Source organism: Amblyomma mixtum, chromosome 1, assembly GCF_055824585.1.
Source record: "Amblyomma mixtum isolate Tamu chromosome 1, ASM5582458v1, whole genome shotgun sequence".
Taxonomy (NCBI): Eukaryota; Metazoa; Arthropoda; class Arachnida; order Ixodida; family Ixodidae; genus Amblyomma; species Amblyomma mixtum.
Window position 1 is genome coordinate 161,552,923 of NC_143012.1, and position 11,129 is coordinate 161,564,051.

Genomic DNA, 11,129 nt, shown 5'->3' on the forward strand with positions numbered 1-11,129 from the left:
ACAGCACACGGGCGCCTTTTTGCGTTTCGCCTACATCGAAACACGGCCGCCGCGGTCGGGTTCGAACCCAGGTGCTCCGGTTCAGTAGCCGAGCGCTCTAACAGTTGAGTCACCGCGGCGGGTTTAATAACAATAATGATAATATTTTTATTTTTCATCATAATGATGGGGGAGGTAAGGAATCGGCTTAACGAGGCTTCCATCCCACACCCCCAGAAACAAAAAAAGTGACAAAGGCATCAGCAGAACAGTGCAGCGTCTACAGATAATAAAAATGCACTCGACGACACTTTATAATAATGGGTTGTCAGCTCAAGATTCACAGGAACGAAAATGGGAACGTTTGCTCGAAACATGCGCAGAAATTTGGTTGCGTAGAAGTAGTGAAGTTCGACACGCATGGCGGTGATACTGCTTCGGTGGCAATCCTTTGAGCTGAAGTGGATTCTGCCGGTGGTTGGACAGCCTCGCCCCCGGCAGAATCTACCTCAGCTGAAAGGAGTGCCACCGAAGCAGTATCACCGCCATGCGTGCTGAACTTCACTTGTTCCGTGGCACTGAGATCGCACTGCACACGGGCCTCTAGAATTTCGAACGAACCCCAGGTGCTCGAAATTTCCGATGTCCTCCACTACGGCGTCCCTCATAACCTGAGTCGCTTTGGGAAGTTGAACCCCCATAAACCATAAACTTCTTCTGTGGCTTTTAGAATTCGAGGCGGCGGCCGCCTCGTTCAGCCTCGCCAGGAGTACGGGCCCCATGCCATCTTGCCGGCGCGCCGCCCACACTCGCCGTCAGGCATAGCGCCGTCAAGCTCAGCTCCCCGTGAACCTGAACGCCTCCAAAACTTTTACTCCTTCCATCAAAAACGTTCCCCTGCCTCCGTATGTGGGCTTCGAGGACAGCAACGAAGATTGCCCGCAAGGTTTTAAAGGCCATAGCCTTTAACGCCTCATACTGTCGTCTGCAGCCGTGCCGGCAGAGTTTTCCGCGTTTCGGCGTCACTACTTAAAAACAAGCTGCGTCGACACTGGGAATCGAACCAGGGCCTTTGGGGCATTTGAAGCGGTGACGCTACCGCTCCGCCACGGAGGCTCAAGGTTGGAGCACGAATAAAGGCGCATCTAGTGAATGCATGGGTTTCATAAAGAAAATAAAAGGAATAAAAAAGTGATAAGAAAGAAAAAATAAAAAAACAATTAAAATAAGAAAAAGAAACAAAAAGAAAATGAACAATAATAAAGTATAAAAATAAAATAACAAAAGAAACAAAAATAAAAATAAAATATGAAAAATAAAAGATAAATAAAAAACATACAGTGCGCCAGGAAATGTTTTCGCCTTGCAGCACTTTCAAGAACCAAAGTTCCCCCTGAATTTATTACCCTCAGAGGCGAGGATCGATGGTTTGCGGCACATAGCAAGCGCCTCACCCTGCAGGCTAAGGCGATGAGCGGACACGCGTTACTGCAGGACGTTTTGGCGCCCAAACGTACCCCCGCTTTAATACACGCTCCAAACGACCCTGCCGCTCCCCCGAGGCGTTTACAAAACTGTAAAACACCCGATCCGGATCCCGATTTTCATACCGTTCTAACACTTGGTTCCGGTCCCGCACCCAGCAGCGGCACTACCCAGAAAGCCCGCAGTGCCTCCGGCGCCAATCAATGGGATTATCCACCCACACGGTAAGCTGGGCAATACGGCTTATCCAACACCTCAGCCCCTCAGCCGAACCATCCCTTCCTCCACCAACGCCACCCGCGCATATGCCGCCGCCCCGCTCTCTCTCATAAGAAGCGACCAACACAGCACTGAATTCACTTCTCAAATACTCGTCCACCTCGACTTCTTCGAGAGTCGCCTACAGGCAGCCGAGGACAATTAACACACACCTTCATCAGAACACATCACACCATCTGAAAAATACACGAACATTATGGCACGTCACCAAGCCATTAGCCAAGTCATTTTCCAAATAAAGATCACCTTGCAAACCACCCAACCTACTTAAGCCTTACCAACCCTCTCAAATGTAGTAATGAAGGAATAGAAAACCAGAAAAACAGGACGCGTTCACACGGCGAAGAACTACACATGGACACTAATGAAGGCTCCGTATCACACCCCAACGCATGAGTACCCTCTTGAATGAACTGCGAGCATAGCACATCGATCTATTCTCCGTATCGCAATGGAACTGCAGAGGCTGCCGCAAAATCACGGAACCCTTCACCAGTACATTTTACAGGCTCCCGCACCTCCAAATGTGATCACTGCACGTGTCCAACACAATCAGGCTATCACATGCGCACACCGCCGCCATTTCGAATCATTTAGCCACCCTAGTTCACAGCGCTTCAAAGCCATACCACTCAACTTCGATGGCTATAATGTACTCCACGTACTCATTAATATTCAATCCGTCAGCGGGGAACGCGTAGCAATTTTAAGCTAAATATCTACATTCCCGAAATACGATACATTTTACAGACTCTTTGGCAATGCCCTCGCGCTCTCCTAACAAAATCTTATTATCTTTGGGTATCTCAGCGCTCTACAACTAGCACGGGGATATGTCACTTCCATGCCTAATGCGCCGGGCTTCATGGAGCCATATGCCAACACAGGCTCACTATTCTCAGCAATACCCTACATCCAACGCGCATAAGCAACAATGTGTTACCGTTACGCCTGTCCGGGCCTGACCCTTGTCAAAAACTGACCCCAAGCTGACATTTCCACAGTGAACTCGAGGAACAGCACACACGCGTGAACTTCATTGCAAACACACACTGGCGGTCACTCCCGCCTCTTACGCATGTGGGAAACCAAACTGGGTCTCCTCAAGCGGTGGCACAGGCAGCGGCACAGACTCTTATACCCGAGGCTCACAGCTGAAGCATTGGAGCACACGGAGGAGCCTGTGGCGTCGGTTCTACGACGCCGACATAAGAGAGTGGCGATATTTCAATCGGCCATTATGACAGTGAGAGTTATCTTTCCTTTGGCTGCCAAGAACAAGCTGATGGTGAGGCGATGGGAAAGTTTCTGGTGGTGCTGAAAGTGCTGGTCTGCATCGCTGCCAAAAAAACGATAATGTCGTTGATGTAATTGGTACAAGAGGATAGGTCAGCGTGTAGACAAAGCTTGGGAAGGTTTGCCCGGAGTTGCGAAGGCCAAAGGGATGCAAAGATATACGAAAAGAACGAATGGAATAATGATGGCAGTCTTGGGGGCGTGCGATGGTTCAACAGCAATTTGGGGGTAGTTCTTGACCAGGTCTGTCTTGGAGAAAATAGTGGCGCCATGCAACGGTGGTGTGAAACCCGCATTATGTGGCAGGAGGCAGAGGTGCGAAGTGGTGGCGTTGTTAAGGGTGCGGTGATCACCCCAAGGTGGCCATTCCCCTGAGAGTTATTTGGTAGCATGTGCAGCCGGACTGTCCGGAGGCTAGACGGGAGTCACCTGAGCATGTGCTCAAATTCATGGTGGGCGATCTTAAGCCGTTCTTGAGCGAAGGTGGGCCGGTGGTGATGCCGTGATGTGTGGCGTCGTGCTTCACTGACAACAGAAAGTTTGATGGACACAGCAGAGAATTAAGGGATACGTTTATAGTCCGACTGTGGAGTGTTGGCTGCGGTGGGTGCGTTCAGAAGAGGTTCATGCAGTTGCAGTCCTTGCGCAGCAGGCTGTGTCGCGTGTCGATGTAACCTTTTCAGCGCACATCGGCTAGCAGGTTGAAGTGCCAGAGAAAATCGGCCCCTGGGACGGGTGGGTGATGTCGGTCACAAGGAAAACGCGACACAATACACTGTGCAGGTCTATAATGAAGGTGAGAGCGTTACGCCGTACGTTGCGATTGGAGTTCTGCGCGCGGCTTGTAACGGTGGTCCGGCGCGACGAGAAGTTTGGAATGCAATGCAGGGAGAATGACACTCCCTCCTTCCCCAGCATTAAAAAGGAAGCAATGACCTCAGACCTTGCCTTGGCTGAAGAACAAGCGACAGAGCTCCGCACTGACATCATTCGTCGCTTCTAGTGGTTGTCGGGGAAGTTGTTCTTCCAATGCGCCCTCACTTGTACCAGTGGGAAATATATTAGCAAGTCGGCGAGGTGAGGAACTGCGACACGACACTGGGTGTGGGCGATGGGTGGAAAGAGCGATGAGCTGCTCGGAATAAGGTGGTCACAGTAGCCCGGAATTCGTCACGAAAAGCCTGCCCAGCCAATCGGGAGGGTGCAGTAAATGGCTTGGAAGGTGGCTGGGAGGGCTCTCCTAGCGAACACGGCGGGCAGAAGTCAATGTCGGTGTCAAAATTTTAGCGCATTTTTGAAAAAAGAAACAAAAACAGCGACGCGCGGACGCCTCTCGCTGGCGCGTATCGTAAAAAAGGGAGAAGTAAACCCCGGAGAGCGACTAGCCTTGTGTGTGCGGCTGCCCCCTCCACCATCGCTCACCGGCGCGACGTCAAGGGGATTGTGTCATCTATGACGTCGAACCTTCTGGAATGTCGGAGGCGTTTCTACTCGATGCCGGTGGAGAGGGCATAGCCTTGATTGTGCTAAGCGATGCATTCTCCCTCTTCACTCGCGCGTCGGCGGCGGCACCAGACCAGAAGAATCTGGCAGCAACTCGAAGCCAGTCTCGGCGTCTGGCCAATGGGAACGCGCGCCCGGAGCGTGAAGGAGAAGGAGACTGCACAGCCGACACTGTGTGTATATACGCGCCTGCCTTGGCGCGAAGAACTTACAGACGCCGAGCTGGGCTATATAAGAAGGGTGTTGACCGCTCTCGGTCAGCCCGAGCCGCCATTTAAGCTTCAGAGAAGCACGCCCGTTCGACTCCCGGGACAACACCACTCGCCCAGCCACGGTCCAACGAGGAAGCGCGCGCTAGTCTGCGGGATGGCACCATCGTGAACCTCTGGTCGTCGGACTGTCGCAGTGCCCAGCGAAAAAATTGTATTTTGTTTGTTTGTTTGCCTCTCTCTTGTGTTAGTGCACTTTAGGTGCAATAATTCTTTTTGTATTGCAGTCTCTCTCGAGTTCAACTTTGCACGAGTTGCATTGCTTTGTTAATCTCTTTGTATGCGCTCGTACGAGTGATTGTGAAATCCTCTACATTGTCTTATTGCTATATAAACTTTGTTTTGTTTGTGAACCTTTGGCTCCGACCAATCCTCTGGCTTGCGACTAGCGAAAGTTGGGCACCAAACGACCAAACCTCTTGTCACTTGGTAGCTGGTCTCCGCTTAGCTTGCCAAGCTGAGTCGAGGGCATCTCCTTTGTGTCCGAGACCGCTACCCCCACACGTTCTAAGAGTGTCTGGGAACGCACGCCTAAAGTGCGCGAAGTGGTGACAGACGGAATCCACGAGGTCGTCGATCTTCTTGAGGTACAATTCGAAGGCGGGAACGAGCACAGTGCGGAGTGAAAAACGCAAGCGCTGAAGGAAATGCTGGCAGAGTAAGGCCAAGTGTACAGTGGCAGCCTTCTCACCCAAGAGCTCGTGGAGGCGTCGTAATAGGTGCGTAGGCTTGCGAGTCTCCAGTGCTTCCGCAGAAATGATCTCTTGCAGTCGGCAGTGCTCTGGTTTAGTTTGGTTTATGGGGTTTAACGTTCCAAAACGACTCACGCTATTGGGACGCCGCCTTAGAGGGTTCCGAAGAATTTCGAGCACCAGGGGTTCTTTCGAGTATCGCGCACTCGAGTATCGCGTAATCGAACCGCGCCTTTCAGATCAGCAGCCGAGCACCATTACCACTCAGCCACCGCTCTTACTGTCCAGTTCAGCGGCCAATCTGTGAGGAGGGCCAACTCTGGTTGTGTAGGGCGATCTAATCTAATTGGAGCCAACTTTGTAACAAGCACCCTCAGCACTGCCCAACCTCCCTCTTAATAGCAAACAGGCCGCTCAGCAACTTATCCGAAAAATCTTTCACAACCATTCGGGGGCGGACGGTGTCATCCTGGATGATATCCAGGCAACGTACTTCAGCGTGATCCGTGGTACCAGATACATCGCTTATACTGTCGAATATAACCATATTCGGAGGAGCAGCGCCGCCAGACGAAATACAGACAGGAGAATGAAAAACGACAAAGACTGGAATATAAGACTATCTTTGATCCGCCCATTATGGTCCCAGCTGTCACCAAAGCCCTTCACGCGCTTTCCCGAAACACCGCCCCAGGAAAAGGCAACATCCAAACCGCCTCCTCCGAAACCTTGAACAGGAATTCATCGTCGCTCTCAAAGATTACTTCAACCAGCATTGGTACTGTACCTCGCTTCCCGTCAGCATAGGAGCACGCTTAGGTCACTCATATCTCTAAGCCCAGCAAACCACCCGGCGTCGCCCATCTCCGACTCATTATCCTAACCTCCACCACAGTTCTAGGATGTGAAACCTGTCTTCCATGGGAGTGGTGTGTCGGATATGGAGTCGAGCAAGAAGGCGGCGACCCGACTCCGTTAGCGTCAAGCGCGTGTACTGGTTTGTAAGGTGCGCCTCCCGGAGCTCCCGGAAAGTATTCACCACCCCAAGGGCCATAAGCCGGCTGTTTCAAGTAGTGATGGGGAGGTCAAGGGCATGTTTAACAACTTTGCGAAGGATGACCTCAAGCGCATCCACCTCTTGTTTCCGTAGGTGGAGATAAGGAGTCGAATAGAGAATTCGACTGGTTACAAAGGCGTTTGCCAGTCGCAAGGCATCCTTACTTCGGTGTGCCCTCCACGTGCGGCTCTTCCAGCCAACATGTCACACGAAGACCATAATGGTCGGCGCTTGGCACGAGCGCAAGCCCTAGCCCGACATTATGGCAACAAAACAGGTGTATACTACGTGGACTTCTCCAGCCCTCACCACGGGCGATGGTACACGGCCGCGGTAGTTCACAACAGCAACTCAGTTAACGGCCTCACCTTCAGAGCCCGCAGTGCAACACAAGCAGAAGAGCTCGCGATTGATCTCGCGGCCTCACATTCTGATTCAAAATACATAATCACCGACTCGCGAGGGGCCTGTAGGAACGTCGAACAAGGCTGCACTCCCTTCCTAGCCTTTCGAATCTACCAAAATTGCATACGGAATACGGACCCCGCTCACAGTTACCTATGTGAGCCCCTGCTCATCAGGGGTTGGCAGGAAACAAGGCAGCAGACGCAGCCGCCCGCGCGCTCTTTCACCGGGCTGTTTTCTCCTCCCCACCTGATCAGAAACCCGATTTTAATACGGTCTATACGTTCAATGATATTACAACATTTATCAAGATAGTCATCGCCTTTACCCTAGCCCATATAAAGGCCTCAAGAAGCCGGATGAGCGGCTCCTTCTCCGCCTTCTCACTAATATATTTCTGTGCCCGGCAGCACTAAAACATTTCGACCCCTCCTTTAGCGGCAACTGCCCGCACTGTATTACGTTGTCTTCGGACACCTATCACATGGTGTGGGCCTGCCCCTCCAACACGGCCATTCCCCCGATCCCCAACCCAACCCGGGAGGACTGGGAGGCGACCCTGCTCGGCTGCCACGACTTACAGGCCTAACAAGCCTTAGTCGGTCGCACCCGGGCGGCGGCCACCACCACTGGGGTCCCAAACTAGGGACCTCCACCTAGTGTTTGTAAGGATCGGTCCCTTACGGGCTGATCCAAACATGCCACCTGTCCCTTCTTGATAAATGTTTTCACCGCCACCACCACCCCAACCTCCTACCGCGAAAAACTCTTCGAATATGTTGTCCTGAACCGCCTCCAACCGCACCTGCAGAACACCAGCGCTTTTCCCTACACCATGTTCAGACTGCGACGCCATCTCCCCACCCAAGATCACCTCCTGCACCTGACAGAACGCCTCTTGGACAGTATCTCTTCCATATCCCTCAAGCACTCTTCTCTCTGGACCTGAAAGGGGCATTCGACGACGTCAGCCACGAGCGCATTATCGAAAACCTCACCTGTGCGGACTGCGATGCACGCACGTACTAACAGCGGCAAGTGAAACGCGAATGAGGGAAACGAAACATAAACTGCAAAACTGGAAGATTGTACACTATAGGGAGGCAGAATACTTTAAGCTGTTGATTTTCGCATCGAAGTACTTAATACCGCTCTTTGGAAGTGTTAACTGGTCACGCCGTATTTCTTCTCTAGCCGCTAATATTTTTGAATATTCGTGCTCGCGTTTCATTTGACGCTGATAGTAAGCATTTATATCCGCCTTCCTTCGGTACCGCACCACCCCAGTCGACGTCGGCACCCTACGTATCCCCTCCCCCCCCCCCCCCCCTCTCCCATTTTAAACGCCAAACCGCCGCATACCACATGGTTCGGTGCTCTGGCCAAGTCTCTTCAGCATCACCACGAGAAAACTAACAACTAACAGCTCAACTCTAACGTGCACCTGGCGTTCGGCACGTGTTATACGCCGTCGACATTACGCTTCGGACCACCGAGTGCTGAGAAGGGGAGAAACAGGGCGCCCTTCAGCAAACCGCTGACACCGTGCAAAAGTGGGCCATCGTTACAGAAAACAACGTATGGTTCGCATTGAGGGCTTCTCCTTCGTTAGCAAGGCAGTACAGCCTCATCTCGGGTGCACCAATATGAGAGATAATGCATCCAAATGCTAGAGAGACATTTCAATGCAGCAGTAGGCAGCGCGGCACGGCACAACGCAGGCTAGAGCGGCTGCCTGATCATCTCTCGGACAGCCATATTACAGTCTCAGTGGTGCCCCCGATTCCCCATGATCGCCTACCTGCTTTGTGCCAATCTTTTCAACGTGGCCCTGGTTAGTTCGGAAAATTGGACAATTTGGACATCACACCCGGTCCCGTCAAACGTGCATACTATTATGTGGCATGAAAATCGCCTTAGTTCGCAGGAACCTGGCCGCGCTTCGATTAAGTCGGACAGGCTGCAGAGTTCGCATGTGCCGGACGCCGAAGAAGGGCGTATTTATTTATTCATTTTTATTTATTTATTGAACCCTCAGCGCCAAAGGAATCAAAGAGAGGAGTGGTTACAAACAAGAAATTCATAAACAAGAACATTGAGTGTTACAAACATTTTCCGCTTTTTGTACAATGTTAGCTAATGCGTTGCGAAAATCTTGGTTATCACTGGTGTCGAGGATTTCAGCGGGAAGGTCGTTCCATTCACGTGAAGCATGAGGCAAGGTGGATTGAAATGCTGATCAGGTGATGACTGCGGTGACCGCTGTTGTCCAGCTGAACTTAAGAAGGACACCGCATAGGCGCTGAGTTTTGGAGGGGGGGGGGGGGGGGGGGGGGAGCAGTTAGCACCCTTTTTGTTTATCATTCGCCACTAAGTGTTGAACACACCTAGTTTATGTAATGGCAGTGAGTTAGGTTATGCCCGAGCACGCTTTCCGCTGGCCTCCATGGAAACCAGTGCGGTGCGCCCGCCATTTCGCAAAGCAAGACCGGACTCTTGGACATGTCGCGGCTTGCAGCATGATTCATCCTGGCTCGCCCGGCGCAGTCCCTTTTCCCCGTCCTCGCTAGCGTCGGCTCGAGACTCAGCCGACGCTTCGCCGGCCGCCCTTTCCAGGCTGCAAACTTTCAACGGCCGAGCCCTTCTCGTCAATTCGCCCAATTCGAACGGTGGCCAGTGGTGTTACCTGACTGGAGGGTTAGAACGGCTGGCTGCTGCAACCGTCTCCGGAGGCTATAAAAACAGAGCCACGCTGAGCCGGAGTGGGGTGCTGGGAGTATCTGTCCTCGCTTCGGCGAGAGCGGCTTCGGCCGCTTATCTGTTTTTATGCGAGGCATACTAGTCGCACAACCAAGCTCTTCCTTGCTGCGCCGCGCGCGGCCGCGTAGCTACCACTTGACCTACATCGGCGCACCACGTGATATGACGTCCCAACAGCTGTGAAAGCTGGGGCTCAACTCGTGCGCTCGCTTGCGGACGCGCAGCCTCCACCGGCGGCCTAACTCCCGCTCCTTCCGCTAGAGGCGCTGACGTCACAACAGCTGTGAAAGCTGGGGCTCAACTCGTGCGCTCGCTTGCGGACGCGCAGCCTCCGCCGGCGGTATGCTTCGCATCCTAGGCTTAACCATAAGCTAAGCCAGGCCATTTTTTTCAGCAGCGTCCGCTCCGGCGGACGCAGTTGTTGCTGCGACGCGCGTCTTTTCTTTCCTTTTTCTCTTTCCTCTGATCTTTTAACTCTCCTCTATCTGCACGTGGCAGCGGTGGTGGCTTGGCCCGAGCCAGTAGGCAGGCCCGTGCAATTTCCTTTTCATCCTTCTCTCAGTCACAACAACACACAACGAGGCGGAGTGGCAGACGAGTAGTAGACGAGCCATCACGCCAGAGAGACTCTCTCCTAGGGCATCGCCCTGCTCCTTTGTGCTAGCCCGCTGTGCCCTCGGCCCTCGTGCCGATTATGTAAAGCCCTTGTACACACTGTACATAAACGTTTCGTTCACCCACCGTCACCTCGACCGTTTCATCCCTCAACTCTGCGCAACACTGGCAGCAGGCTGAGATGCTCCAGTCCCATCGGTGGTGACAGGCTCGGAGGCCCAGTCGTAAATGTTATTAACTTTACCGAATGCTTTAGCAAAGTCAAGAAATATGCGGTCAGATGAAAAAGCGGAGTCCAAATAGAAGTGCAAGTCGTAAGTGAAGGAAAGTAGTGGAATGTCACAAGAGAAAAACTTTCGGAAGCTTTGCTCTCTTAGAGAGATGAAATCGTTATCCTCCAGAAAATTAACAAGATGTGCATACTATATATGTAGCATTATTTTACATGCTATCAGTCTCGAAGGTATGAGTCAATGGTTAGATCGATTCTGTTTATCTCCGGCTTTATGTACTAGTATGACCACAGAAGTATTCCAGTCTTCAGTAGTACACCATGATGATACGACTGTTAGAATATGCACTTCATGATGATAGAATTATACTCTCTAGCATTCCGTATAAATTTGCCATTTATACCATCAATTCCGCTAGAAGATGTTAGTTTCAAATCGGTATGATGACTTGCAAGTCGAACATGGCGGTATCCATCGCGAAATGATCGCACAGTTGAAGATCGGGACGTTGGATAACATTGGAGGACGATGGAATTAACGTCTGGAAACAGCGACA